The sequence below is a fragment of the Pinus tabuliformis genome, chromosome 1_1, assembly GCF_031772625.1.
Source record: "Pinus tabuliformis cultivar Carrire ecotype Pingquan chromosome 1_1, CPIR1, whole genome shotgun sequence".
Classification (NCBI taxonomy): domain Eukaryota; kingdom Viridiplantae; phylum Streptophyta; class Pinopsida; order Pinales; family Pinaceae; genus Pinus; species Pinus tabuliformis.
Window position 1 is genome coordinate 382,652,997 of NC_142297.1, and position 7,203 is coordinate 382,660,199.

Consider the following 7,203-nt stretch of genomic DNA (forward strand, 5'->3'; position numbering starts at 1 on the left):
GCATGAAACACCGATGCAAGATCCAAATCTGGGGATTCAGTAGATCCATGTGTAGTTGAAAAATATTTGCCTTAAGATGAAAATTTTGAACCAGGATAGAACAATTCGACAAGAGGTGCACGAAGAGGTATGGTGCCTGAAATGCAAGGGTCAAGGGCATGACAAAGACCACTGCCTAGTCTTTGTGAACTATATTTAGGAGGAGGACCGATGCTTTTTATGCTAGAATCTCAAGCAGGACTAAGCGCAGGACCTGTATTTTGGTGCGCTATATGTCAGGTAGCAAGAAAAAATGCCACGGATAACTGTCATTTTCTACAGAAGTTTGTATAGACACCAGTAACAACTGTTCTACAACTTCTGTAGGTTGATAGGGCATGATGAGCACAACTGAGAAGCTATGAATTGATGATAGATAAAACACCTGCCCATAGGGTACAGGCAGAAATGTGGCCCCTTGACAGAGAACAGGGATGGCGTGGACAAGATTTCAGGGGTGCGGACGAGGCCGAGATGGAGGAGGACTTGGTAGAGGTCAGGGATAGCTGATCTGTTACAATTATGGAGGACCAGGACAATATGCCCATGACTGCACTAACCCAACACATTTGTCGAGCAAATATTGCACTCTGTTTGATCATGAAACAGAAGACTGTCTGACACTAATAGCAAGGATACGTGACAAAGGGGCGCTACCACCTCAGCTAACTCAGAACCTACAGATGATGAGGTCTAAGCCACGTGAAGAGGATATAAATTTGAATATAGTGCTCCAAAGTGGAATCACAATAGGATATGACAAGGGAAAATACCCTGAAGATAGCACATGGGTTCACAAAGTTCTGGCGAAGGAGGTTGAGTTTGATTTGGAGCGCGCACATGAAACATTCATGGAAGAAAAGAAGAGATTTGTTGAGGCCTCCACCTCAGGGAGCAAGGATAAGCCTGATCAAGAGATGGACCCTTCGATGCTCACAACCTTCCTGGAGACCTGCATGAAGTTACTGCGCAAAATAAAGGTTATGAAGGGTTTACAGGAGCTCATAAATAGATGCATCAGAAACACTCTGGGTGAGCCGTGCATAGTACAAAAGATTGGTAAGCATAAAACAAGGATGGGATAGGAGATGAGACTGACTGCATAAACAGGAGAGTATGAAACGGATCAGGTTATTTTGGACCTGGGGTCAGATGTGAATGTCCTACCAAAGCATACTTGGGAATGGATGTGAAGACCCGCATTGCAGTGGTCTCCGATTCAGCTAAGGATGACAAATTAGCAGAAGATCATCCCCATGGGGTGGTTGTAGGGGGTGATTGTAGATATTGAAGGCGTCAGCATGCTGGCTGACTTTGAAGTAATAGAAATTGTGGATGATAGCAACCCCTATCCAGTGCTCTTAGGCATTGATTAGGCTATTGATATGAATGGGGTAATCAACCTAAAGAAGCGAAAGATGATATTTGAGAAGATATCAATTCATGTAATAGTACCCCTAGATCATGTTGAAGGATCGCATTATACTGTACCAGTCTGCGAGTATAAGAGTGATGACGATCTGGATTGTATCTATAAGATAACAGTGCAAGACTATGATTGGGTGAATCCAACAATGGATGGACGAATTACATGGGATCGTGAGAGTTCCTGCACCTCAGACTCTGATGAAGAATTAGAGCACTGGTAGAATCAGGTACATGAAGTAACCACACTGAGTTGTAACATGATGACCTAGTCACTGCACTGTGTGTCATGAAAGCTAAGAAATCTACCCACTTATGATGAACTGGATGATGTAGATATATTTTTGGATGCATTTGAGAGGGAGGTACTAGAGAAGTAGCACTTCCAAGCTTTGGACTAGGCACTACGCACTACACATGCAAGATGGTGGGGTACGCACAAGGGTATCTTTGATGATTGGCATGAGTGTAGGAGGATGATGAGAACATGATTTGGGAAGCTAAAGGTATGAATAACAGAAAAATATGTTGGTCAGGATGATCCGCACGTGCACTTAGCTAAATGGGTTCAGGCTTACGGAGAGAAGCCCTAACTTGAATGGGTGCACTTGTTCTGTCACACCTTGGATGTCATCCTGATGAGCTGGTACTTAGAAATAGAGCTCTGCCATGGTACAGGTGAATGGGGTATTATGCATGAAGGATTCATAATGACATTCAACTTTGAATATGGATTTGATTGTATTAATGAGGCACTACAGAGGTGAAATTCACAATATTTAGGATACTGCAGGATCCTTTGGACTTGATTCATCCTGATTGGGCTACTAAGCTAAGTCACGCATGAGAATGCTATAACGTAACTGCTAAATAAGAGGATGAAGATCTGCGAAAGACTAACATCCCTAAAATAGAAGGTCACTGCGAGGTTGAAGGACCGCAGATTAAGAATCCTGATATAACTGCGTCGCTGAAAACGAAACACGTAAACATTGGTACAGAGGCAGAGCCTAAATTTGTGAAGATTGGAGATTACTCGGACAACGCGATGGTGGATAAGGTTGCTAAATTGCTCTGCGAATTCTAGGATTTATTCCCTACCAAGTTTATGGATCTAAAGGGGATAATCAGGGACCTAGGTGTTATGAAGATCACGTTGAAGCCCGACACGAAACTAGTTAAGCAAAGACCTTACCCTCTCAATACGAAGTATAAGGAGAAGGTCTGCTCAGAGCTAGATAAAATTCTCATGGCAGGCATCATTGAGCCCATAGAGGAATCTGACTGGGTAAGCCCAATGGTGGTACAGGAGAAGAAGCAGAAGGATGAAATAAGGATATGCATGGATCTCATAAAGTTGAATGATGCTTGCGTACATGATCTTTTTTGACTCCATTCACTGATGAAGTGTTGGACAATGTAGGTAGCCAGGAAGCTTATTCCTTCACTGAGGGCTTCTCTAGGTACCATCAGATCAAAATTGCATTCCAAGATAGGAGAAAGACAACCATCACAACTGAGTGGGGGTGTTTCCAGTACACTGTAATGCCTTTTGGATTGAAAAGTGTGCCTACGATTTTTTTGCACATAGTCGTTGTGGTGTTCAAGGAATTTATTCATGAGATTCTGGAAGTATACTTTGATGACTGGACTATGTTTGGGCTAGTAAAACACCATGTTTCAAGTTGACACCTCTTGCTAGATACTTGTCAAGGATACCAGATTGCGCTCAATCTAAAGAAGTGCATGTTTTATGTTCCTTTTGGGACCCTACTGGTTCATGTGGTTTGTAGACGGGGACTAATGGTAGATCCCGTGAATATCACTGTGATACTGAACTTGGAAGCGCCGAGGAGTGTGAAACAACTGCATGCTACCCTAGGACATACAGGATGTTACAGAAAGTTTATCAAAGGCTATGCCCACATCACCGCACCTATGGAGAAGTTGTTGAAGAAGGATGTCACATTCTGTTGGAACGAGGACTATAAGAAAAGCTTAGATGTACTGAAAGAAAAGATGATCATTGCGCTGATTTTAGTCTTCCCAAATTGGAAGGAGTTTCATGTACATGTCAACACGTCAGGTATATCGCTGGGAGCAGTACTGACACAGGTTGGTGGAGGAGACTTGGACCATCCTATAGCATTCACAAGCAAAAGGTTATCCAAGGTAGAGAAGAGCTATTCCACCACTGAGTGTGAAGGGTTGGACATGGTGTACATGCTCCAGAAGTTTCGACACTATTTGTTGGGTGGCCATTTTAAGATGTATACAGATCATTCCATGTTGAAATACCTAATCAATAAGCCTGTGTTGGGGGGGTGAATCTGCAGGTGGCTGTTATTGTTCTAAGAGTATGATTTAGAAGTTATTGTGAAACCTAGATGATTAAACGTAGGACCAGACCATTTGTCACGCATTGAAACAGGGGAAGAGCCCACTAATTTGGAAGAGGTATTACTGGATGCGTAGCTATTTACAGTGCACATCATGGATTGTAATTCTAAATATATCACACACTTCCTAATCACAGGAACTGTCTCAAAAGGATACACCATCCAACAGAAGGAGTTAGTGGTGCGCATGACATATTTTTCTATCCTCGTGGACACTCATGGGGGTGCCGTGTGAGGACATTATGTAGGGAGAGTGACCACAGAGAAGATTCTACGCATAGGGTTGTGGTGGCCAACCCTCCATCAGGACTCAAAGCATATTGCAAAGCGTGTGATGTGTGTCAATGTACTCGCAGACCATCACAGAGGGATGAGATGTCTCTGAATCCACAGATGACATTACAACCCTTTGAGAAATGGGTGATATCTCTTTTGGGACCAATCCAGCCCCAAGGAAAGACGGGAGCAAGGTACATTATCACTGCGATGGAGTATTTGACATGATGGGCAGAGGCACAGCCTGAGAAGGATTGCACAGATGCGAATTCTACAAAGTTCCTCTTTGAGTATGTACTGACACAATTTGGGTGTCCAAAGATTTTGATGAGTGATCGCAGTACGCACTTTTTGAATGAGACAATCAGTGCGCTGACAAAGGAATTTTGAATATCTCACGAGAAGAGCATGCCTTATCACCCGCAGGCTAATAGGATGGTGGAAGCATTCAATAAAGTGCTAGAGAATGCGTCAACCAAGGTTTGCAATGCTCAGTGAAGTGATTGGGACCTACGCATACCTGTAGTACTATGGGCCTATCGGATGACATGCAAGAAGTTTACTGGACATACACCCTTTAGGCTTGTATATGGTTTTGAAGTAGTGATGCCCATGGAATACATTGTTCCTAGTCTGTGCATAATGGCACTCATGGGTATGACGGATCGTGGAGCCCTGGAGGAGAGGCTCACGCAGTTAGCTAAGCTTGAGCAAGAAAGATTTCTAGTTGGATTACACCAATAGGTCCAAAAGCAGCGTGAAAAAGCATGGCATGATCAGCACATTAAGTTATGCACCTTTAAGGTAAATGACCTAGCTTTGCTATATGACAGCAAGTTTGATAAATTTCTAGGGAAGTTCAGAATGCACTAGTTAGGGCCCTATGTCATTAAGGAGATTACCGACGGAGGATCAGTTCAATTGGTTAAATTGAATGGAGATCCCTTCCCATGAAAATTGAATGGCAGTAGATTGAAGCCATACATCGATGGTTCAACCATGTGACTATATGAATGTAGCACAGTCTTAGTGCTCCAGGTAGTTGAAAGGAGGTGCAGGACTATAAACTACATTGCCCAGGTTGGGTGCATGCACGATTGGAGGATTGTGTGAAGCAACGAAGTGTCACAGGATTCACGACAGGGTGAAGGGAGCTGCACTACCCAGGAAGAAATCATGCAGGTCAGCCGAAAAGTGACTGTTAAAGTCATTGTTCATGATTTGACAGTAGAAATGTGACCAAATTGAGTGGGCGACTGGCATTTAAGACGAAATTTATGGGTTAGATCCTTGAAAATCTGCCGCCAATCCGACATTAATGAATCGAATTTGGGGGAAATGGTCGGATTGGAATTCAAAATTCCCTATAAATTACAGGTGGGTGTCCATCAAAAAACACTTGGGATTTTGAGAATTGAGTTGTTGAGCTCTCAGGAACACATGAATCACGAAAACTACAAACTTCTGATAGCTAGTAAAGTATTTGAGACATTGCCGAAGGAGACACAACAGTTCGTGTAGAACATCATGTCGTTGCCCACAGAAGCTATAGATACCGTAGTAGAGGAGTCAGTGATAGAAATTGAGATGGAGACCGAAGAAGCTACTCCCGAAGTGGCCGAAGTATTAGCAGAAGTCCCTAAATCGCCAAGAATGACGAGACCAAAGCCCACCCCAACCAAGGAGAGAGTGAGGGATAAAAAGGGAAAGCCGCCTGCAATACTAGTGTGTGCATCACCAAGAAGAAACCCATAGAAGCCCACTGCACAGGAAAAGGGCTAAGCCATCAATCTGGAGCCGGAGGAGGAAGAAATCAAAGACATCCCAATGGACGATGAGGATGTGGGAGTAGATGTGGACGAGGTTGAAGCCAAGGGTGTTGACCTTGTCACTCGGTTGCCTGAGTATGTCCCTCCGTGCAAGGGCAAGGCCATGGTGCTGAAAGACATTGATGAGAGCAAGGTCCCCTTGCAAACCCCTCTGCTACCAGATGAAATTGCCTTCGAAGGACCATGCTTGGGGTAGGTTCCTCTGCTAAAAATCAAAGATTGGGACTTGGATGATCATGAGAAGTTCCCACACCTAGCGACTGAGCATCCGATGTGTCGGACCACGGAAGTGGTCTAGAGGAGTAGACAAGGCAAGTTTGATCAACCTACTTTGGGTGCCGCACTACAACTACACCCCAATTATAGTATTGGTCATCAAGCATCTGCTATTCTTGGTGCATGATGGGTGTATATGGATGGAGGAGCCAATACCCATCACTAATAGGTCGATCCACAAGATCACGAAGTTTCCTTACACAGGAGAAAATCCGGCCATGATATTTGGAGGAAAAGGTGGTGAGTAGGCCCTCGCGAAGGCCATGAAAGAGAAGTTTAAGTTGGTAAACAAGATGCATGGATATGCCATATCTAGCATCTATTACCTTGATGTAAAGGTAGCTATGCGGATTTTAGCATGGAAGGTGATGAGGAAGTGTCGCGTCAATGAGGTGTTGGCGCCTGTTGTCGTGCAAGCAACCCAGTGCGCCAAAGGAGTTCAGTTAAATTTGGTAGACTATCTACGTGGCGAGTTCCTTGCGAACTACCATGAAGCACAGGAGCTCAGAAAGATGTTCCACTATGTGTGGCTCTTGCTATCGATTATGCTAGTAGCATGGGAGTTTCCAGAGGACAACCAATTCCCTTCAGTCGTGCCAGACCTACTAGATGCAGCAAAGTATGCTTCGCTGTGGGCGACCAAGGACGTGTAGTGCATCAAGGACAACAAGATATTTTGTCTCTTGATGGAGATGAACATCTGCATGGCCATCAATCAAAAACCACAATTGTCACCTATGGTATATACCAACTTGCAGGGATATGTAGATTTTAAAGTAGACTTTCACCATGTGTCCATCAGTGCACGAAAGGGCCCTATGTAGAAATGCTATGAATTGCCTTACCTGGCAACACATGACACCATTGATGCAGTACTTGATCACTGGCTGACAGAGTGGTGCACTAAAGCAAACATGGCAGTGGGATGGAGCAAGTTCATCGCACAGAGAAATAAGGAA